The sequence below is a fragment of the Schistocerca piceifrons genome, chromosome 4, assembly GCF_021461385.2.
Source record: "Schistocerca piceifrons isolate TAMUIC-IGC-003096 chromosome 4, iqSchPice1.1, whole genome shotgun sequence".
NCBI classification, from domain to species: Eukaryota; Metazoa; Arthropoda; class Insecta; order Orthoptera; family Acrididae; genus Schistocerca; species Schistocerca piceifrons.
The window spans coordinates 267,350,409-267,376,157 of record NC_060141.1 but is presented as its reverse complement, the minus strand read 5'-3'; the positions used below and the strand labels follow the sequence as shown (position 1 = coordinate 267,376,157).

Sequence of the window (25,749 nt, the reverse complement as noted above, 5' to 3'; positions counted from 1 at the left end):
ACACCGGAGTTGTCTTAGAGAACAATAACAAATGTAGAAATGCTATTACCTTTTGAAGCATACAACTGCAAAAATAATTTACTTATGAATCTGTGACTGTAATTGACCTACATAGATTAATTCTAGTAATTGATTCCAATATTCCTTATTTTTTGTAGATAATCGTTAGTTTTTTTACTGTCTTTTCATTTAGAATGTAGATTGTTGGTTTCTCCACAGTTTATGTTACTGTTTCGTATTTGTTGTCATTCATTTTATTTTTCCCGTTTTTCTGATACATTTTGGCTTCCCTCCACCCGAAAGCCTAACTTTCCTGCCTGTCTCCAGTTAGCTTCAATAATTAATAGTAAAATTAACGCTATGTTATAACAGTATGACTTCACCATGCGCTTTAATGTAATACTCTTGTCTCTAGCAACAGCGAAACACGGGAAATGACATAGTTCACAGGAATTACCACATCCAGTTGAAGGCGTTGCGAGCGGTGATCTCCATGGAGGTCTCCTTATACCTCCATGGTGATCTCTATACTAACTGGATGGCGAACTTCGGCTGTCACAGAGTGCCGTCGTCTGTTAGCGCCTCCATATTGCAGTCAGGCGAGAAACTGGACGTGATATTTCAGTTAGAAAGGTGGCACTCGTTTTCGTTTGAAAGTATCTACATTCCTGACGATAATAAAACTAACTACGCTAACATTAACGCAACGAACTACCAATTTCGTTTTACGCGCATGAACACTAAAGTCTACTGTAATATCATAAAGTACCTAAAAGCGAAACAATGTTTTTCCTAGGCATAAGGAACAGTTTTATTCACGTATGTAATGCACTTATCAGTGGCGACATCATCTTTGGCGTTGACAAATACGTAATGGCGTGAATTTGGATATCCACAACAATATGCTGATTGTTGTCAGGCACTGTATGAAACAACCAAAATTACGTGCAACACTGACACAAAAATTGTTCTCTTCTTTTATTGAACTAATTCACATGTACCAACGTGGAAATTGTGATGAAATCAGTTAGTTTAAAGTGCATATTTAACTGAGCACTAACATATATAAACAGTTCAGTCAATCTGGGTAACTTGGCACCACTTTTTTCCGTCTTTTTGAAAGTACTGCACACACAATCTACATCACAACAGACACTAAAATTTAACACATATTGTTAAGGTGAGCTTGGAAATGAGGAAATATGTAGTAGTAACTTTAGTATTAAAAAACGTAGTATTTTACCCATATCTAATGTTCTGAATAAATTTGCATCCCAACAAAAAGAAATCAGGTGTTAATAAGAAGTAAAAACAGTGTTGATTCAGTTTCCGGATTTATTTTGAAATATCAAGATCTTTGTACCAACCTGGCAGTGTTCAACTTAAATCACTGTCAGAAGCTTACTTCACAGTCAAAACAATTTAAAAAAAAAACCACAAGCCTAAGAGCTTGTAGGGAGGTGGAAAGACATTTGAATAAATCATAAAGGTAATAAAAACGTCACATTTGGTACCAAATAATACAAACAGGTGGAACACCAGCCATTCGAAACAAAAATAGCAATCGGTACAAAGATTAGTTAAAAGCTACCCTGATTGTAATGGCCCCAGGAACACCTTTATATGTCTCTGTACTTTTTTTTATCATTTGTAAAATGATGAATACTGTAAACATTAAGCATGAGCAAAGATATTGAAATGAGAACACAAAAACACAAAATATGAAATTTATTTTTTGTCATTTTCATACATTTTTAACCACTGCTGCAATGTTACAGGCACAACATTACACATTAATGAGTAAAATATCTTACTGAGTTTTTGTCTTACACTAGTTGTATTGTGACCTATTTTCTTAGCTGAAAACTTTTTCCCGTATGTTTTCAGCCGCACCTGGATGCAATCTTATGTATGAGTTGTGTCTCATGCAATTCTTCAGCTCCGCATTCATTATGGAAGTCATGGTCAAGTTGAGGGAATGAATATTTCACAGATTTTTTAAGGACACACATGGCAATCTTACGAATTAAGTGCTTTTGCCTCATGCCACCACTGACAACAAACATTTGAAACAATTTTTCTGAGTGCTCCACCACAGAGTATACAGAATTACTTGTTTCAATAAGCTTGCCTTGGCTTACAAATTTTGTGAATGAGCTCTTTTCTGCAGTCCTGAGAAGTGTATATGTTGTGTCATTACACACAACAGGTGGACTAAAAATGTAGAGGCAGTCCTTACATGTAACTTGTTTTCAAATTATGAGGGCAACATACCCTGCACTGTAGTACAAAATGTTCTGCTTGTGTGTGGAAAACAGAGTACCCTCTTTAATAAGTGAGCACCATTTTTCTACTTCATCTACAAACATACAAGAATCATCATCATCTACAAGAGGACGCTTTTGTGATCGGAAATCGTACAGTCATACATGTACCATTGAACACATGTTAAAATTGGCAGTTTCCCCCAACAGTGCTAACATTACTGCCTAAAAGCAACTTGCGCATAGCACACTTCAACTGATACGAATTTGGGTTGTTATTCCAACCCCCTCTGGATCTCACACATCAGAAGAGTTCAGTATTATCTTGGGAAAACTTAGTATGGAGATCACTGGTTGCGAGTATTAACTTTGAAGAGGAAATTTTTGGCGGGCAGAAAGATCGGTGTTCGTTATTTTTTTCGTCGAGGTGGTAGATCCTGCATTCCTTGGATCCTGCATGGAACTGTTGTAGTAACTCATCCTTAGGCTTGGAGCTTTTGTGATTTCTAAGAGACGGAAAGCAGAACGCAAAATTGTTAGAGAGAAAACAGGAAAGTAATATACATTCGCATTCTAGGAGGCAAATAAGCTGATCGGTTAAAATGATTGTGGTAAGAATATCGTATTTTCCCACAGCATATAAATGTATAGGATTTATTTAATACTATGACGTATGTACTCAAGCTGCACGTGTAGTGTTGTACTAATGAACGTTATAAACGGCAGATTTAGTTTCACAGCTGTGTTGTAAGCAACTTACTACTGTTGTAGTGGTTGTTGGAATGCTTCTTCAACGGTACCTCTCATTTAAACATGTTGAGATGTTAAGTAATGGAGTTGTTGAACTTATGTTTAGTCACTGACGTATACAGCGATCAAACTCGCAAAAAAAAAAAACAGGAAGAGAAATGCAGCAAAACTGGAGATACTGTGGGAAATTTGTATATGAAAAACGAAATGCTGAAACAACAGGTAAAGATTCATATGAATGTCTCGCCTAACATTCAGAAAAGTCGTAAATCAAATCAGTGTCCAGTAAATTCACTCTTTATTGTTAATCATAAGTACCATTAGGGAGTAAATGGTTTAGGATGTCAGCATTAGAATTTCACTGTTAGAATGGACGATTTTTAGATTGTAGCTGCGCTGCTTAAAAAGAAAATGATGTAGGACAGATTGAATAAAAGTATGCTGCCAATCCTGTTTGTGGGTGAGTACAGTGAGGAAGAGCTCCTAAATGCAAAGTAGGCAGTACTGGTCTTTTTGGATTGCACCAAAAAGATGCAGACTCTCAACAAATGTTCCAACAGTAATTAAGTTTCATTCTTGATAATTTTGTCCTGTTTTCTTCCCAATTGGCAGTCATTGCCTTATCACTATTTCCTACCTGAGGCTAACTTGAGGCTATTTGCACAAGGTCTGCTGCTGATGCTATACCCATCTGCTTTGACTTGTGATGTCATGGTGAGACTCAATGTTTTTGAGTATTTGTGACTGTAGATTGTGTGTTGTTGCATTTGGTGGCACTCTTGTGCTGGGTGTTTGTTAGTGAGTTGTTTGACATGAATTGAATGTTTCAGGTTGTTATTGAAAGAATTTGTGCTGGGTTTCTGGTGAGTTACTTTGAATTTGCATATTTTGGCTGATGGATTCATTTTTATGTTTGGAAATATTAGTGCCATGTGTTTCTTGTGGTCTGAGATTTAATGTTTTTCTCTTCTTCAGTTGTGAAAAAGATACAGACATTTACGAGTAGGTCCTTGCTTGTTGCAATGGGCAAAGTTGTTTGCGTGTATTAAAATTGGTAGTGATGAGTTTTCATGAAATTTCAGAATATCCTTGGTAATTGCTGGAATGTTATTGGTAGGTATCATGGGTATTGATGTACCATCGTTGGTTAGGATACATTTCTGATATTAGTGATGTGAGCATGGTTTGGTTTGTTGTACTGAGAACTTTGGTTTAGATAGAGTAAGTGAAAGTGTGGTATCTAGGGCTTTGCTTGAGCTATGAGGGTGAAGTGAAATTTGCAACACCGTGTTTTAGAGTGTTTGGTTCCTGGTATCAAGGGCTCTTTTTGGAGGTATGTAGGTCAAGTGAAAATTGTGTTGAGTTTTTGAGTTCTCTATAGATTACTATTATTGAGACCATTTGAGATATATAGGTCAATAGTTTACATTTTTGTAATTTTTTGTGTTAAATTTTTAGGATTTTGTGTGCTTGATATTTGGGTGAATATTTGTTTTGCAGTGATGTCATTATTGCCAGTGAGTGGAAGAGATCGCTATTCTTTTGGAGTTGTGATTGTTTATTCATGTCATGCCACATTGGTAAATGTATATAACGTGAAGGTGCTGTGAGAATGCCCAATGCCTTGAAGATCCATCGACAAAATGACAGTTGTTAAACACTAGCATTACTATCCCCAGTATCCCACTTATAGTGTGATGCAATATGTGATCAGATTAGCTGGATATGTGCTTCAGCGTTTGAAATCTTAATAGTTGTTCAAATGCAGAAGTTTTTACTCATAGGGACTTCATTTGAGGTTGATTTGTATCTCTTTGGCAGTGGAGTGGTGTACTCTACATATAAAATTCATGGTACCAATCAGTACATACTTAATTCTTTTGTAATTTGACGTGTAGTGATGTTATTCTAATTTGACATCTAGTGATGATATTCTATTTATGTTTGTTCATTTCATTTCATTACTGCCAGGTTCCATCAAAAAGTATTCAATAATTCATTCAGTATCCTTTGGGTCTGTTTTTTTCCCCAGAAACACATCAAAGATCCAGTATCATACCAGAACTTCAGGACTGTACAACCAAATGCTCTCTGCCACCACCCTATATTTTCTGGGATGGTTACTAAGGATTCCCAAGATCTTTTTTTTATATTTTACCATCTTTGCCAAATTAATGTGTCTGGTAATATATTAATGTTATGGCACTGACAATAGTAGTATCATAGATACACTAAGAAAATAAAATGGTTTACTTTCACTGTGAAAACCCACTGTCATAAAATGTTTATTGAAGTGGATGACTCTTGTATCTCTTGTGTTGGAGTTACTGTTGCAATGACATGTTAAAAACAACTGCAGTATAATAAATTTGTTTATTGCCAAAGGAGTTATGTCTCTTACATATATTGTCTCATTTTATATGTGTGTTGTTCACAATCCCTGCTTCCACCACTGCCCCAAGAAAGTTATTACAGAATCATTGCATAATGTTACATCATGGGTGTGTGTCTTGGAAAGTGGGGGGTGAGGGTGGGGAGAGGAGAGTGCATGCACTCTTGAGAAGAGGTTATAGGTCCATTCACTAATGATTATAGGTCCAAGGATAATATTTTTTGACCGAGTTGTCTAGATTTCTTCAAAAGTAAAGCTGTGAAAGCATGAAATTAAAATATTTTGTCATTGGCTCTGCATGGAATGTTGAATGTTTTGTTATAATATATTCAATTACTCAAAATTTATTCGCTTAGTGTGAACTGTTTGACATCAGCAGTATTAGGTATAAATCTAATACCTATTAGTGACATGTGAAAATTTCTGCCAGACTGCAACTTCAATCTACATTTCTCTCTCATTGCGAGAAATCATTCCATGAAGTTCTGAGTTTGCAGTCAGATGTTACTGAATCAAGTCTTTTGATTGCAAAACTCCCAGCAATGGGATGAAGAAATACTGAATATTCATCTGTCCTAGAAACCTGTATATGTTTAGAATAAGATATAATGAGCCCATCGTAACACATTCAACCAATGATACATAGCTTCTTATTTGTCATGTATTCAGTTATTTTTCTTTGATTCTTTCCACACATCACCTCTCCTCTGCTTGTAACTTCAGATTGATCAGTCTGTGAGAGTACATAATGAGCTGTGAAAATGAACATGAATTTACAACAGTATCTTCTAGATATGTTCAGTTTGGTTTGGCCTTTTGGTTGTAACATGATCTTGAATAAATAGAACAAGTAGAGCTAGCAACAGTTGTGGACAGTGCTAGATTTGTAAAAAAAAAAAAAAAAAAAAAAGTAGTAGTACCTGTACTGTGATCTAACAGGGACTGTTGTTTTTAATTGTCTTAAAACATTATTTTAATGGTTTTTTATCAGAGGTATTGGTACAGAATACCATCACATATCAAGCACTGGTTATAACAACAAAAGTAGTTGTCTGGTTTAAAATAGTGACACCAATAACTGTACCTGGATTGCTTTGTCATCTCACAGCAATAAAAAAGGAAGATTAATGTTTGACAATATTATAAAAAGGATAGTTGCTACTCACCATATAGTGGAGGTGCTGATTCACAGTTAGGCACAACAAAAATATTGTCAAACAAAGCTTTCAGTCAAACAGGCATTAGTCACAATTACATAACATATATTCAGTATCTCCACTATATGATGAGTAGCAAGTACCCTTTTCATAACATTGTCATTATTACATAATGGATTTTCCATTGTGTGAGGATTAGTGTGTAATGTCCCATTGACCACAGGTTTCTACCAACAGACAGTACGTGCAATGGATACCTTGCCAAGAGTGGAACTTATCTCTTACTATGTGGTCTCCATCTAAATGGTCACAATCTTCCTCAAGGCTTTTCACATCAGATCTGTGACTGAGTAGCAGGCAACTGATTCTTGCCTCATATCAAATTAGTGATAAGTAAAGAAAATAAAGAGAGAGGAAATTTGTTCAGGGCATAAATTTGAAACAGATATTAAATAGACAGATTCTTTGACCAAAGGCTGGCTTACACTACACAGAGTGTTTTCGCATTTTATCTGCTTTCCTTTCCTGATTTTCTTCAGCTGACATGCGTGGCACAGCTGTTTCTGCCAGAATGATGGAATTTAATTTCCTTACAATGCAAATGAAGGTGGAAAAAAATTCTGCTCAAGTCAAACAAGGTAAAAAATATGGAAATTCTGTGTAACTGCAAAATAACGAAATACTGCATAACTGGAGTTTCAGTAGTTACATGAGGCTATTTGTCTGTATGGGGGTTGAGAAAAATGGTTCAAATGGCTCTGGGCACTATGGGACTTAACATCTGATGTCATCAGTCCCCTAGAACTTAGAACTAGTTAAACCTAACTAACCTAAGGACATCACTTACATCAATGCCCGAGGCAAGATTCGAACCTGCGATCGTAGAGGTCACACGGTTCCAGACTGAAGCACCTAGAACTGTTCGGCCACACCGGCCGGCGGAGGCTGAGAAGTTGGAAGACTTCAGCAAAGTGCGGAAAGGCTTGCGGAGAATCAACAATTGGAGGAGCTGCCGCCACTGTGAATAACTGTCGAGACAGATCTCGATGTTGATGCACCACTTTCTAGTGAGCAACACTTTGTCATTGAAGAGGTCATTCCAATTTCCGTCAGCTGAAGTCTTGGTACAAGAACAGCTCTCCACACAACAATGACCTGTGCCTGTGCACATTTTTGCATTTATGCAAAAGCAGTCAGTTACATTATATTTGTTTTTTTTCAGTGACAGTATGTCTATAGGTAATAAGTTTCCAGTAACATTACAGTGAGAGAGAGAAGATGAATTGGGTTCTGGCTAAGATTGTGAACTTGTTCGTTTAGCAGGTGCATAGTATGATGATGTAAATTCTTTATCAGAAGCCATCAACTGATTTGGACATAAACCTACAAGAATGAGGTGACTTCTCTTGTCTTGGATGAAAACAGTTTAAAATAATATGGCAAATAATCTGGGCAATAATTTACTTATTGCTTCTGCTTCTGTGTATTTAGCAAAATAATACTAATGACACCATTTCTGTGACTGAAAAGTAAATGTCTAGTTGGGGGCACTGGCTTTATTGTGTAACTTAAGCCATAGCTATTGTAAATGTAAATGATGTGGTTGAGAGATGGTTATGGCAGTTCACTTCATGGTATATGGCTGGTGAGTGCCATGTCTAGACTTTTGTGAGGGGATTTGTGTGGAGGGGACGCGTGCTTTTGTGCAAGTTTACACTGTCATCTCATATCTGTAACTGAGTAAGCTGATGACCAAACAAAAAGATAGCACCATTCTAGTTTATTTGTTGTAGTAAACATGATGCTGCCACAGGGTTTCAATGTCTGCCTGATGTCTCTCCTGCTATGGAGTGCTGTGACAGGAGACCTCAGCAACGTCTATTGACATGCATATGGCTGGTGTTAGGCACTTTTCTGGATCACTGAAGCCCACTCACAAGAGTTTCATTAACATATTGATGGCAACGATACAATTAACTCTGAAACACATGCTGTCTGAGGAAGCAGAGAAATGTGATTGTGATTTTTGCAGAAAACTTGCTGAACATATCAACAATGTTTTGTGTTCAGTAGCCGCAAAAGACTGTTATCAAGACTGCTATGCTAAATTAGTGTCAAACCCCCCTGTTTGAAATGGGGGCCATACTCTTGGTGCCACCGTAGATGTCGTTTGCTAAGTACTCTTGCCTTTCTAAAGAGATGTCATTCCGAGAATGTTGTTCCAAATTTTGCTAAGGTTATGCATCACATCGATTCTGCAACAGCTAAGAGAATCAAGAAACGAGCCAGCCTCGCATTGGTACGTGAGAGAGTGCAATTCACCCGCCAGAGCCTTGAGTTTATCTCACAGGAATTACTCAAACTACATTTGCAACTGGCTAGTAATTTCACTTCTTTTTCCTGGGATTGGATTGATGGTGTCACCTGGGTTGCAGCTGATTCCGCCCATAAGAAGGCAATGGGACATCAAACAGCTAAGTTCTCACGTCTCCTCGGCAAACCATCTCTGCAGGTTCCGTGCAAGACTGTCATCAATTTGAGTGGCATGGTGTTGAGTGATGATGCGGTCTCGGTTTTGCAGAAAGGTCTCAAATTCGCTCCCACCCCCAAGTTCACTACGGTCGCAGAAATTGTTTGTGCTGTTGAACAGGTTGCAGCTTGACTTCCGCCTGAATCAGGAAATACGTCCTGAAACTTGTCTTGCGTTGACGAAATCCAAGCTGATGAAGTCAAATATCACCAGTAAAGAGAGGGCGGCCATTCATGATCTGAGGGAGCGCTCTGAAATTGTTGTCTTACCGGTTGACAAAGGCAATGCTACAGTTGTTGTCTCCCATAAGGACTACACCGATAAGATGCAGAGCCTGCTAAATGACGATTCCTACCGGAAGATTAACGTTGACCTTACAAAGAAGGTGGAGAACAAGACGAGGTCGCTTCTGAAGGACGCAGATTTACCGGAGGGTGGCGCTAAGAAATTGTTACCTCAAGGTCCGGTACCGCCTAGACTATATGGACTCCCGAAGGTTCACAAAGAGGGGGTACCATTATGCCCCATTCTCAGCAACATCAGGGCAACTACATATTTGTTGGCCAAATACCTGACGGGAATATTAACTCCTTATGTGGGTAAATGCCCTCATCACATACGTAATTCCGTGGATTTTGTTAAACGCCTTGATAGCTTCAGGTTGGATGAGTCAGATATCATGGTGAGTTTTGACGTCGTTTCCTTGTTTACGAGGGTACCCCTGCGAGAGTCACTAGAATTGATTAGTCAGAAGCTTCACAAGAAGACCACTGAACTTTTTAGGGGTGTCTTGACTTCCACGTATTTTCTTTTTAATGGAGAATACTATGAACAAACGGAGGGAGTCGCCATGGGTAGCCCACTCTCACCGGTGGTAGCGAATTTGTACATGGAGAACTTAGAGGAGGAAGCCCTGTCGTCATCCGAATGGAAACCTACCTGCTTTTTCCGTTATGTGGACGACACGTTCGTCATCTGGCCACATGGTATGGATAAACTCCTTGACTCCCTTACACATCTAAACTCCATACACCCCAACATAAAATTCACTATGGAGACTGAAACGGAGGGTAAATTACCTTTCATTGACGTCTTGGTCAAGAGAAGGGCTGACAGCACCCTAGGTCATGGGGTGTATCGGAAGACAACACACACTGATCTGTATTTGCATGCAGACAGCTGCCACCACCCTTCACAGAGGAATGGGATACTTGAAACTCTAGTACATAGGGCGCGCACTATCTCTGACGCAGAGAGTCTACCCCAGGAATTGGAACATCTGAGAACTGAATTTCGAAAAAATGGGTACTCAGAGTGGCAGATTCAACGTGCTCTCCGCCCAACCTGTGTAGATGGATGAAATCACGAGGGAGGAGCTAGGCACTGCGCACTCTCGGGGAAAATCGCCCGCATTTTGAAGAAACACCGGGTCGGAACTGTGTTTTGTACTCCGAATAAAACTCATGCACTGGTCGGGAGCACCAAAGATGACCTCGGTTTGAGGAAGGCCGGCGTGTACCAGATTCCGTGTCAATGTGGCAAGTCGTATATTGGTCAGACGATGTGTACTGTCGAGGATCAATGCCGTGAACTCCAGAGGCACACTTGACTGATGCATCCGAGCAAGTTGGCATTGTTTGTCGGAAAATCACACTATGGAGTATGAACGCAGGAGGATTCTGGTACAGACGACGAGATACTGGGACAGCGTCGTTAGAGAGGCCATCGAAATTCGCACTAATGATGACCTCATAAACCGTGATTGTGGCTATAATCTTAGCAGGGCTTGGAAACCAGCGATTGGGTTAATCAAGAGTAAATCGAGCAAACGTATAGTTGTGACAACCACGGCGGACAGAGCCATCACACCGACGTCATCTCAGACGCCGTCGCAATCTGTTCCACCGTGCGACCGTGGCACAGGACGCGGAGGGCGAGGGAGTGCACCGTGGGCGGACAGTATTTAAATCGGCCGCTGCTGCGACCGAACCCAGTTCCTCCTGAGCAGCCATAGCGTACGGATCTTCGTACCGGCACGTTCACAAGAGCTCAGTCTGTCAGTTCACCTGATGATGGCGACATGTATGTTCGCCGAAATATTGTGCCCATTGGACACCGTAGAGCGGCAGTACATCCGTGGATATTTTGATTATCAAATACGCTGGGAGAAACTCAAGAATCACACTAATGAGGTATGTTTTAAATTTTACTTTGAATTGGCTGAGATAACTAATTCCTTGCAGTAGTTAGATGGGAGCTTCTCAAATATCTTCATACCATAGTACATAACTTTGTTAAATCCTAGGTAAGGATGCAAAGTTTGCACAAAAGTTATATTTCTGCCTTGTATTAATAGGGCAGATCACAGTTCAACTTGAACTGATTTTTCACAACCACACTACACTTTGACTAAAATATCTCTGTGATTGTGGCAGTGTCTAGGAGTCAGCCAACTGCAGTTATTTCTTGACACCTTTGTGACTACTATAATGACTGATTTTTAGGCACCACACAGCTTTCTCAGGTACAGTACGATGCATCTACATCTACATACGTACTCCGCAATCCACCATACGGTGTGCGGCGGAGGGTACCTGTTCCACTCCCAAACAGAACAAGGGAAAAATGACTGCCTAATGTGCCTCTGTACGAGCCCTAATCTCTCTTACCTTATCTTTGTGGTCTTTCTGCGAAATATAAGTTGGCAGCAGTAAAATTCTACTACAGTCAGCCTCAAATGCTGGTTCTCTAAATTTCCTCTGAAGTGATTCACGAAAAAAAATCGCCTCCTTCCCTCCAGAGACTCCCACCTGAGTTCCTGAAGCATTTCTGTAACACTCGCGTGATGATCAAACCTACCAGTAACAAATCAGCAATCCGCCTCTGAATTGTTTCTATGTCCTCCCTATGTCCGACCTGATATGGATCCAAAACGCTCATGCAGTACTCAAGAATAGGTCGTATTAGTGTTTTATAAGTGGTCTCCTTTACAGATGAACCACATCTTCCCAAAATTCTACCAATGAACCGAAGACGACTATCCGCCTTCCCCACAACTGCCATTACATGCTTGTCCCACTTCATATCACTCTGCAGTGTTACGCCCAAATATTTAATCAACATGACTGTGTCAAGCGTTACACTACTAATGCAGTATTCAAACATTACGGGATTCTTTCTCCTATTCATCTGCATTAATTTACATTTATCTACATTTAGAGTTAGCTGCCGTTCTTTACACCAATCACAAAAGTCATGATTCCACCTGCCTGTTTTGATCAGTAATGCCATCAACATGGTGTACACTATTTCAAGCCCATGTAATATGGTGACCACGAGGTCACTCATTACACATGCAAACAAACATAAATAACGTAAGGTATTTAACTAGTGGAATAGACTGAAACTAAGAGGACAACCAAATGAATAGGGCAAACTAAATAAATGAAAGTGACAATAATGACATCACTGCAAAAATGACATCACTGCCAAAAATCAAGCTCACAAAATCCTAAAAATTTAACAAAAAACATTACAAAAATGAAAACTGTTGGTGTTGCATATTTTGTATGACCTATATAGCTCAAATGAAGATCTCAATACCAGTAACCCATACAGGACTCAAAAACTCAACACAATTTTCACTTGACCTACATGCCTCCAACAAAGCCCTGGACACCATGAACCAACCACTCTAAAACATGGTGTTGCAAATTTCACTTCACCCTTATAGCTCAAGCAAAGCCCTAGATACCACACTTTCACTTACTCTATCTAAACCAAAGTTCTCAGTACAACAAACCAAACCATGCTCACATCACTAATATCAGAAATGTATCCTAACCAATGATGGTACATCAATACCCGTGATATCTACCAATAACAATCCAGCAGTTACCAAACACTAACAAGGAAATTCCGAAATTTCATGAAAACTCTCATCACCACCAATTTTAATACACACAAACAACTTTGCCCATTGCAACAAGCAATGACCTACTCATAAATGTCTGTATCTTCTTCACAACTTAAGAAAAGAGAAAAACACTAAATCTCAGACCACAAGAAACACAAGGCACTAATATTTCCAAACATAAGAATGAATCCATCAGCCAAAATATGCAAATTCAAAGTAACTCACCAGAAAACCAGCACAAATTCTTTCAATAGCAACCTGAAACATTCGATTCATGTCAGACAACTCACTAACAAACATCCAGCACAAGAGAGTGAAACCAAATACGACAACACACAATCTACAAACACAAATACTCAAAAACATTGAGTCTCACCATGACATCCCAGGTCAAAGCAGATGGGTATAGCATCAGCGACTGACCTTGTGTGAATAACCTCATCTTAGGCTCAGGTAGGAAATAGTGATGAGGCAATGACTGGCAATCGGCAAGAAAATGGGACAAAATTATCAAGAATGAAACTTAATTACTGTTGAAACATTTGTTCAGAGTTTGCATCTTTTTGGTACAGTCCAAAAAGGCCAGTACTGCCTGCTTCACACTTAGATCTTTCTCACTGTACTGGTCCACAAACAGGATTGACAGCATACTTTTATTCAATCTGCCGTACAGCATTTTCTTGCTACGCAGCACAGCTAAGATCTAAAAATTATCCATTCTAACATTGAAATTCTAATACTTATAACCTAAGTTCAACAACTCCATTACTTAACATTTAAACATGTTTATATGAGAAGTACCTTTGAAGAAGCCTTCGAACAGCCACTACAACAGTACTAAGTTGCATAAAACACAGCTATGATAGATCTGCCATTTACAACATTTATGAGTACAACACTACACGTCACAGTATTAAATAAAACCTATACATTTATATGCTATGGGAACATACGATATTCTAACAACAATCATTTTAACCGTTCAGTTTATTTGCCTCCCAGAATGCGAATGTATATCACATTTCCTGTTTTCTATCCAACAATTTTTAGTTCCGCTTTTCGCCTCTTAGAAATCACAATAGCTCAAAACCTATTGCTGAGTTACTACAACAGTTCCACGCAGCACCTACCACCTCGACAGAAACATTAACAAACAACACAACGCACTAACACAGTTATTTCTGCCCACCAAAAATTTCGTCTTCGAAGATCACACTCGCAACGCCTTCGACTGTGTGGTAACTTCTGTGAACTATGTCACTTCCTCGCTACAGTCTTGTGTAACGGAACACAACCTAAACCTTTTTTACCACTAGTAAAGGGTTATTCATAACACTCGTACTACGTTCTATTATTTTGCTGTCGATCATCTTATCTATTTCTTCTTTAACCGCTTCTTTCAAGCTCACTGGTATCGGATAAGGTTTACCGAAAATTGGAGTATTATTTTTGATCTTAAATTTACATACGTAGTCACTAATAGTACCTGGACTATCAGAAAATACCATTTCGTATTCCAATAGAATTTTAGCTAAATCCAAATTTTGGTTGTTGTTAAATATTGAGAATTCACTTACTTTCTTTCGTATGTCAGCTCGGTGTGATAGATGATTTAAGCCTTCAATCTCTGGTGACAATTGCGCTGTCACTGTTAATCGTAAACGGTGATTCTCAGTTATTTGTTTACTTTTTTAGGGGTCTGTCACAAACTTTACCCAGTGTTTATCGCCTTCTAGTCCAAATTAAAGACAACTGTCCTCAAAATTCAATATGACGTTAAATTCTGATCGCCAATCTAGACCCAATAACACATTTCTATTGATGTTTTCCACCACTAAAAGTGTCTGATGAAATGGGACAGTCCCAGTGTTGCAGTTCACCTGAGTGTCGTATTTCACAACTTTACTTTTGGTTCCAGAAATGCGTACTGTATACAGTCTTGTTATTGGTAATAGCGGTAAGTTATGTTTATTTCGCAATGTATTAAAGAAACCACTAGAAATAATTGACACTTCACTACTAGAAACAATAAATATGTTGACTTCTAAATTTTTTACCTTTTCAGCTATAATTGGTTGTAGATTAACTGTAGTTAAGCTAGGTTCTTCTAATAACAATCATTCTTTGGTCGGTACTTTATACATAAAGCTAACATATTTATCATAAGCTAGGCCGTCTAATGTATTCCTACGATCTGGATCCAGATCGCACAACGTTTTCCTCGTTATTTGCAATCACAGGCTGGTTACCAAACCGGCATATTGCATTACCAGTTTGTACTCTGTACTGTGACGTTACTTGGCCTATATTCGAAGGTGGATGTCTCTTTTGATAATTTTCATTACCACCACTCTGATTACACTGGTGTACTGTGGCCAAATTAGTCTCATGTGTCTTAAAATTATTACTACTACTATTATTATTTCTTCAGCAGGAATTCTGACCTTCATTTTGATGTAAGTTCTCATTTCAGTCTTTATTCAAGGCATCCAGTGCATCTACAAAGGATAACAATTTTTCTACAGTCTACGGTCTTCCTTATTAAGATTCTAACTAATCCCTCTTTCTCCATGGGTTTATCCAAGTACTTTGCTCATGTCAGATACCAGTCAAAATAACTTCTCATAGTACCCCACGTACTGTTATAATACATTGGGTCCCACAAATCAGATAATAACTTTTCTTGGGCACTGACTGACCAGTACTCCTCCTTAAACTTTTTATGGAGGTCAGCCCAAGACGAAAACTTCTCACTGTTCACAGTGCTCCATTCTGAAGCTTCTCCCAAAATGTACCCTACCAAGAATTATATTTGTTTTTAGTCTTTCCAGTTTTTAGGCAAGGCTTGGTTAAATCGTTTTAAAAAATGAGTTGGGTGTACATCCCCATCTGACTTAAATTTTGAAACTGCCTAGACAATCCTGAATTTGATCCCCATTGTAAATCTGTCATGGCTTCACTAGTCAATACGACGTTAGAAGAAGTTGCTTTTTTACCTACTCTATCCTGCATAAGTTTGAATTGTTTCCATAATTCATTGACATTCCTCTTAGTGTCATTGAGGTAATAAGAGACAGTTGCAGACATGGTGTCGGAGGTTATTTTCGTGGCAACCTTTCTGTCTATCATCTCCTCTACGTATTTCTCCAGACCACTTATATTTATAGTGTCTGATGTTGCTAGTTTTTCCTTAAAATTTCTTTCCACGTTATCAACTCGAGTGTTGACGCCTGCAATTTGTGATTGGACAATGTTGTTGTTGTTGTTGTGGTCTTCAGTCCTGAGACTGGTTTGATGCAGCTCTCCATGCGATAGGGATCAGCATATCCTGTCTTTTCCATTTCCATATCCATTTTTATTATCACATAACATGCCTTATACAATCGAAGATTGTGACATAGGTGACTTGTCAGTTTTTCACTATATATAATAATACTAAAAATAGACAATAAACTAATAATACATATGGTGTAACATCTTCAAAAAGATATTTTAATTACAATTATAATGCATTTTGCCATTCAAGAAATGTTCTGTATTATAGTAACATTTATCTTTCAGATATTTTGCCAGGTCTCTTTTGGTACCTTTTACATTTGGGTCATCCATACCTTTCCATATTTTATTTACAAATTTCATGCCCATATAGTATGGGAGTTTTTCATATGATTTTAATCAGTGAGTAGGTAACATGTAGCTCATTCTATATCTAGTATCATATTGATGTAAGAAACAGTTGCCCTCAAAAAGTTGTGGGTTTCTTTTTGTGAAAGTGAGAGTTTCATAGATGTGTATGCTTGGAATGCTCATTAGATCTAGTTTCACAAATAGGCCTAAAGGTTTACAATGTTGCTTTGGTTTTGCTCCCACCATTGCTTGGATGATTCTTTTTTGTAGTCTAAAAGCTCTAAGTAAATTTGTTTTTTTCAGACACCCAGAAAGTTATACAATTCCTAATGACTGAAACAAAATATGCATTATATACAGTTTTTCTTACAGCTAAATCAGTAATACTATACAAGATATTCATAATATATAAGGCTATTCAGTCAACCCAGTATATTGTCCACATGGTGACTCCATAACAGGTTTTTATTGACTAATACGCCAAGGAATTTAACACAATCTGCAGTCTCTAATTTTTTTGTCCATATACCTTAATTCGCTTATAGACTGTGCAGATTGTTTTGTGATGAAACGAACAATTTCTGTTTTTGTAAAATTTAATGTCAAGCTATTGTTTTTGACCCTTGCCCCCACTTCCCCAAGTGTTTGTTCAATACAGCTGTTGAGTCATCTGCATAGAGGATAGTATCAAACTGGACCTGGCATGGTTTATAATATAATACAGAAAAAATAGTGGCCCTAATATTGAACCTTGTGGAACATCTAATTGCTTGTGTTTCCAGCCAGAGAGAAATTTCTTGCCATTGATGTTAATAAGTACTCTTTGTGTTTTGTTTACCAAGTATGATGACATCCAGCTAAGAGATCTGCCTTGGAAACTATAGCGTGCCAATTTTTGGAAAAGCAGGTCATGATTTACTGTTTTCAAGGCTTTGGACATGTCACAAAAGATGCCTGAAACACACATTCTATCGTCAAGACATCAGCTGATTTTTGTGACTAATTCATTTATTGCATGGATTGTTGTGCGGCCTTTTCTGAAACCATATTGATTGCATAAGATAATGCTGTTAGATGAATTGTGATTTTCGATCTGATCACATGTAGCTCTTCAAATATTTTTGAGAAGATTGGTAACAGTGTGATGGCCTATAGTTGCCCAATTCATCTTGTTTGTCTTTTTTATGTACTGGCCCAACTTGTGCATGTTTTAATCACTCTGGGAAACATCCCTCATCAAAAGATTGGTTGATTATGAAAGAGATTGGATATGCAAAACTGTGGCGGACTATTTTTATTATTTCAATGGGGACCTCATCCCACCCCACAGATTTTGAATTTTTTAAGGACATTATGATTTTGAAGACATCTGAGATGGAAGCATGAGAAAATTTAAAACATGGTCAATTACTTCCTGTCATATTGGTCTTCGTTTTTGGTGGTGAACAGTCACCAAATTTATTACAGTTTATGAAAAAGTTGTTGAATGATTCACAAATGGCACTGGTTCTGTAACAGCTCTACCATTTATCGCTATTTTAGAAGGGCATTTTCTCTTTGCCTCACTGCCAACTTCGCTTCTTACAACAGACCAAACAACTTTTTTTTTTGCATTTGAAATGAAGTTACTATTTGCAGTACATTTTGCTAGTTTAATTAGTTTGCCCAATGTTTTTCTGTATGTGCTTACATACTTAAGAAATTCAGGGCTTTGATTTACTTGTGCCTCCATATGCAGTATCCTCTTAGTAGCACTAGACTCTCTAATTCCTTTTGTTACCCATGATCTACTTTTATGGGACCTGGTCTTCAATGTTACAAAAGGGAAGCATTCATTGAATATACCCAAGAATTCAGTTAAAAAGTTATTGTAATTGTCACTTGTGGAAGTGTGTTTGCTGACTGTCCACTTGGTTTGGCTTAGTTTTTTACAAAATACTTCCACATTTTCTTGACTGAAATTCCTACATCTTTGAATTTTGCTTCAGTAGTGATACATATAGCACTTTATGGTCTGATACACCTAAATCTAGAAGAAACTTTACTTTTACATAATAATTATAACTACTTACAATATTGTCAATACATGTTGCAGAGGTTGCTGTAATTCTGTATACTGATCAGAATTGAGATTTAGCCCATTTGTGACTACCAGGTTCTTAAAGTGTGAGGAAAATTTGTCATCAGTCCTTACATTTATGTTGAAGTCAGCACATATAACCACTTTATTGTACAGTTTCTCACTTTTTAATATATGTAGTAATGTAGCACACTTAACTAAAAACACAAAGCTTATATGTTACCCAAGGGCGCAATATATACCAATAATTAATATGTTATACTCTTTAAGTTCCATACAGCAACTTTTAAATGTACCTTCTTCATTCAGATGATATCTTACCAAGGAATGAAATAGTATGCAAGAGGCTCCATATTACATGTTGTTGTTGTTGTGGTATTCAGTCCAGAGACTAGTTTGATGCAGCTCTCCATGCTACTCTATCCTGTGCAAGCTTCTTCATCTCCCAGTACCTACTGCAACCTACATCCTTCTGAATCTGCTTAGTGTATTCATCTCTTGGTCTCTCTCTACGATTTTTACCCTCCACGCTGCCCTCCAATACTAAATTGGTGATCCCTTGATGCCTCAGAACATGTCCTACCAGCCGATCTCTTCTTCTAGTCAAGTTGTGCCACAAACCCCTCTTCTCCCCAATCCTATTCAATGCCTCCTCATTAGTAATGTGATCTACCCATCTAATCTTCAGCATTCTTCTGTAGCACCACATTTCGCAAGCTTCTATTCTCTTCTTGTCCAAACTATTTATTGTCCACGTTTCACTTCCATACATGGCTACACTCCTTACAAATACTTTCATAAATGACTTCCTGACACTTAAATCTATACTCGATGTTAACAAATTTCTCTTCTTCAGAAACACTTTCCTTGCCATTGCCAGTCTACATTTTATATCCTCTCTACTTCGACCATCATCAGTTATTTTGCTCCCCATATAGCAAAACTCCTTTACTACTTTAAGTGTCTCATTTCATAATTTAATATCCTCATCATCACCTGATTCAGTTTGACTACATTCCATTGTCCTCATTTTGCTTTTGTTGATGTTCATCTAATATCCTCCTTTCAAGACACTGTCCATTCCGTTCAAATGCTCTTCCAAGTCCTTTGCTGTCTCTGACAGAATTACAATGTCATCGGCGAACCTTAAAGTTTTTATTTCTTCTCCATGGATTTTAATACCTACTCTGAATTTTTCTTTTGTTTCCTTTACTGCTTGCTTCATATACAGATTGAATAACATCGGGGATAGGCTACAACACTGTCTCACTCCCTTCCCAACCACTGCTTCCCTTCCATGCCCCTCGACTCTTATAACTGCCATCTGGTTTCTGTACAAATTGTAAATAGCCTTTCGCTCCCTGTATTTTATCCCTGCCACCTTCAGAATTTGAAAGAGAGTATTCAAGTCAACATTGTCAAAAGCTTTCTCTAAGTTTATTTATGCTAGGAACATAGGTTTGCCTTTCCTTAATCTTTCTTCGAAGGTGAGTCGTAAGGTCAGTATTGCCTCACGTGTTCCAATATTTCTAGGGAATCCAAATTGATCTTCCCCGAGGTCCGCTTCTACCAGTTTTTCCATTCGCCTGTAAAGAATTCACATTAGTATTTTGCAGCCTTGACTTATTAAACTGATAGTTTGGTAATTTTTACATCTGTCAACACCTGCTTTCTTCGGGATTGGAATTATTATATTCTTCTTGAAGTCTGAGGGTATTTCACCTGTCTCATACATCTTGCTCACCAGATGGTAGAGTTTTGTCACGACTGGCTCTCCCAAGGCTGTCAGTAGTTCTAATGGAATGTTGTCTACTCCCGGGGTCTTGTTTCAACTCAGGTCTTTCAGAGCTCTGTCAATTTCTTCACGCAGTATCATATCTCCCATTTCATCTTCATCTACATCCTCTTCCATTTCCATTATATTGTCCTCAAGTACATCGCCCTTGTATAGACCCTCTATATACTCCTTCCACCTTTCTGCCTTCCCTTCTTTGCTTAGAACTGGGTTGCCATCTGAGCTCTTGATATTCATACAAGTGGTTCTCTTTTCTGCAAAGGTCTCTTTAATTTTCCTGCAAGCAGTATCTATCTCACCCCAGGTGAGACAAGCCTCTACATCCTTACATTTGTCCTCTAGCCATCCCTACTTAGCCATTTTGCACTTCCTGTCGATCACATTTTTGAGACATTTGAATTCCTTTTTGCCTGCTTCATTTACTGCATTTTTGTATTTTCTCCTTTCATCAATTGAATTCAGTATTCCTTCTATTACACAACGATTTCTACTAGCCCTCGTCTTTTTACCTACTTGATCCTCTGCTGCCTTCACTACTTCATCTCTCAAAGCTACCCCTTCTTCTTCTACTGTATTTTTCCCCCATTCATGTCAATTTTTCCCTTATACTCTCCCTGAAACTGTGTACGACCTCTGGTTTAGTCAGTTTATCCAGGTCCCTTCTGCTTAAATTCCCACCTTTTTGCAGTTTCTTCAGTTTTAATCCACAGTTCATAACTGATAGATTGTGGTCAGAGTCCACATCTGCCCCTGGAAATGTGTTACGATTTAAAACCTGGTTCCTAAATCTCTGTCTTACCATTATATAATCTATCTGAAACCTGTCAGTATCTCCAGGCTTCTTCCACGTATACAACCTTCTTTTATGATTCTTGAACCAAGTGTTAGCTATGATTAAGTTATGCTCTGTGCAAAATTCTACCAGGCGGATTCCTCTTTCATTTCTTCCCCCCAATCCATATTCACCTACCACGTTTCCTTCTCTTCCTTTTCCTACTATCAAATTCCAGTCACCCATGACTATTAAATTTTCGTCTCCCTTCACTATCTGAATAACCAGGTCTTTCAGAGTTCTGTCAAATTCTTCACGCAGTATTCTCCAATTTCTTCGAAATCTGCAGAGCTTGTTGGCATATAAACTTGTACTACTGTAGTAGGTGTAGGCTTCGTGTCTATCTTGGACACATTAATGCGTTCACTATGCTGTTTGTAGTAGCTTACTCGCACTCCTATTTTTTCATTCATTATTAAACCTACTCCTGCATTACCCATATTTGATTTTGTATTTATAACCCTGTATTCATGTGACCAAGAATCTTGTTCTTCGTGCCACCGAACTTCACTGATTCCCACTATATCTAACTTTAACCTATCCATTTCCCTTTTTAAATTTTCTAACCTACCTGCCCGATTAAGGGATCTGACATTCCACGCTCTGATCTGTAGAACGCCAGTTTTCTTTCTCCTGATAACGACGTCCTCTTGAGTAGTCCCCACCCGGAGATCCGAATGGGGGACTATTTTACCTCCAGAATATTTTACCCAAGAGGACGCCATCATCATTTAATCATACAGAAAAGCTGCAAGCCCTTGGGAAAAATTACGGCTGTAGTTTACCCTTGCTTTCAGCCGTTCGCAGTACCAGCACAGCAAGGCCGTTTTGGTTAGTGTTACAAGGCCAGATAAGTCAATCATCCAGACTGTTGCCCCTGCAACTACTGAAAAGGCTGCTGCCCCTCTTCAGGAACCACACGTTTTTCTGGCCTCTCAATAGATACCCCTCTGTTGTGGTTCCACCTACGGTACGGGCATCTGTATTGCTGAGGCATGCAAGCCTCTCCACCAACGGCAAGGTCCATGGTTCATGGGGGGCCATACCCCATACCCCTACAAAAGCTGGTAGCCTGTTTATAGCTTGTAAGTTTATTCAGGAGATTGATATTTTCAGATTTTATCCGATGTTCATTGAGACATATTACTTTCACAGATTGTTTCACATTTTCTAGCAAAATTTCTATATCATAAAGCTTCCTGATCATTCCTTCAGACAGACCTCTGATGTTTAAGTGCGTAATGAAATTACTACTGCATATATTATTAGGCAGAGTGTCTTTAAAACTAATCCACATGAATGTTGACTGCTTATTCTGGATTCGTTGTATTGGGCCAAATTCAGAAAGAATTGGCCCCTTTCATCAGTTTCCCTGTGTGTGAGCGTCTCAATGATGAGTAGATACAGTTTTCTTGACGATAATTTCAATCTCTGCTGTATCTTCTGAGGCTGGTTCTGGCACTGTCTCATCTTCTGGACGTGATGTTCCTGTTTGAGCTGGTGCGGTGGCTGCGACTATGTGTGTGATTTTGAAATTGTTTTCCGGTTTTTCCATTCCACACTATGTTTCAAAGTATGCAGCCTTTGTTTTACCACTTCAAATGCAACATTAAATGCACTCTGAAATGATCCAAAATTTTCACCAAATTCAGACTCTATATTGTTACACTTATCTTCAATGTCAAATTCGAATTTCTGGATCAACTTCTGAAATTGGTCATCCTGCTTTTGGCTCAGGTCAGTGAACACGTGATTCATCTGGATAGTTAAGGAATTACTTAATTCATTCTTTAAACCTAATCGCAAATTCTCCACTTTATCGTTTAATACACCTTGTGCTTCTACCTTTTCACTTAAAGTAGTACTTATTAAATTCCCCAAAGAGGCAATTTGAGCAGTTGAAGCTTCACTCTGTGCTTCTAACTTAACGTCTAATCTAGTTAGAGCTTCACTCTGGGCTCTAATTAAATTTTCCAATTCAGACAAGTCAGGCCCTTCTTTAGCTATTCTCATAGCCATGGATGGTTCTGATGTCTCTCCAACTTGATGTATACTATCCGCGCTTTTATAGAGTTTAGCTCTTGGGAGCATCTAAGACTAATTTCAGTTATACCAATTACACAGTAAAAGTTCACACCACAGTATTTGCAACACTTCTTACTGGAGAAATAAAGTTTTTTTTTTCCATGCTCACTGGCATAGAATTCTCGCTGCATAGGTCAGTGAATGTGTAATCTGTGCCAGAAGACAGCACTGGCACTGGCGGTGTCGAATATCAGTTTCAGCATCTTCGTCGGCGAGCGGACGTGGCGTCAGCACTGGTGAGCAGCAACTGGTGCAGTCGGTGTAGGTGGCTGGTTACTGAGTCAGTGTCTGCGCGATGTACGTGTGTCAAGACTGCTTACTCTCCTCATTCGATCTTCTTAGTCGAAAAATTGAGGTCTTCTCTCGAGTTTTCTTCACTATTACTTTCTCAAGTCTTTTACTGCATTGCACTCGCAACTTTCTTCCAGTGCTTTATTGGACTCAATACAACTATTGGAAACAGTTCTCGTATCTTGTTATGTCCTGTTGCTATGGCAACTCATAAAATCTTATCCCATTTCTGTTGTAAAATTCCCGTTCTCTTCGGGTCCTGTCACTTAGGTCGCCACGTTCTAACGTTCTCCAGACGACATCGAGAGACAGTGTGGTGCTGGGGTGCAAAACTCACACGTCTCTCAATTCAGTTAACTTGCCCGTTATGTGTAGCACATCCTCTTTTCGGGTTAATCCACTACATCGATCTCCCAAAACGTTCTTCTCCTAGTATATGTTGCTGGTTAAGGGAATTTACTAACTACTTTTCTATTCTTGAAACAATTTGTCTACTCGTAGAATACTTTTCAGTTCAAGCACAATATATTTTCAACATTCATAAACAATAACTTCGGCAAGCTAACCCATTCTTCGAACATTAGAATCATTTATACTTCTTCAAAATAGCTTACATGTGTGTCGCTTTGATCATAACTGAGACATGAAAACATTTAAAAATCTCTATTCTCATTCGAGTCCAACCCATGAGTGTCCTTAGGAAACTACTTTCAACTGTACAGTAGTCTTTTTACAATCATATATACAACTTAATGTAGTTGCAAGTGACAAAATGTAAAGAAAAGCAGACACTGTGAAAACTTAATACAGCAGGAAAACCACACCATATGGTAAGAAGGTATGAATACACAACTTTATGTGCTCTTCAAAAATCTGTAATTACGATTGAGAAACCAATATTTATATGTATTTAAACAGTAAAGAACATTACTGATGTTTAACAGCCATAATAATAAAAGAAAACACTGATGATGCTGCAACTGCAGTGACACATGTCTGGGACAAAAAACAAAATAGCGTTTTGCTAAAGGTGGACCCCACCCAAAAACATATGTTATTGTTAATGCAAACACAGACACCAGAGCTTCAAACTCAAGATGAATATGTATGCACACATTTTTCTTTGTCCCTAAAATTAATTTTCTGTCCAAATATCTACGTGTTTTATGAGAATGCTTCAGTTTGGGAGTTGGATTAGGAAAGGTACTATGATCACTATTGGCAGAGACACAAATAAGCGTAGTCATGCACGCAATGAATCATGAATTTTCCTATCTTTTGTTTGGCTTTTTCTCTCCTTCCAGAATTAATTCTCCAATTGATTATGTTTAATTTTTTGCACATTGTGTGATTTACATCCTTCTTGCGATAATGTAGTATCTCATTCGCAAAATAGAGGAGGACAACAGCTATTATAATAGAAAAATTACAAAATAATATAATTATTTTAAATTATTACAAATGTGCTAACTCACTCTCAATGGCAATTCCCTTGTATAGGTCACAACAAATATTGGTTACAGAGAGAGATAATGTGAATTGTTCAGAGCTGATTTAGTTACGATAATGCATGTTTAGCCACACCAGAAACTATAAGTCCAAAAATGCATTCAGGAGTGGATGCACGAGTGTTATGGAACACTGTGGCAGTTCTGGAACGTTGAAGATTAATTCCTTTGAGTTTACCTTGTCTCCCCAATGATGTACATTAGTGCTAGCATGGCCTCATTGGTTGTTCTCTCTTTGTGTTGACTTCTTCTTCAAAAAGATCCATTTAAAAATGCAAGTCCTCATTGCATCAGCATGTGGAGATTACAACGTGGCTCGGCAGGAGAATGAAAACTTGTGACTTCTGCATATTCTAACATTTAGTTAACAGAATGTTGGGAGAGTGCAATTACATACATCTTTACTGCACCAGCTCAAAAACCCAACAGATAATGAGATCAGTGGGGTGGGGGGGAATTTAGATACATAAAAAAAATTGACAGTATAACTTTCAATTTTCTGTCAGTTTACTCAGATATAAT

At 38.3% G+C, this 25,749-nt stretch overlaps 1 protein-coding gene across 1 annotated transcript in view; it reads right to left on the bottom strand.

The window, feature by feature from the left end:
* Positions 1-14,639, bottom strand: part of LOC124795781 — a 106,218-nt gene extending 91,579 nt beyond the window's left edge. The window contains exon 1 of the mRNA XM_047259863.1: positions 14,587-14,639. The gene's annotated coding sequence lies outside the window, so the exon portion shown is untranslated. The remainder of the gene's footprint in view (positions 1-14,586) is intronic.
* Positions 14,640-25,749: the final 11,110 nt, after the last annotated feature.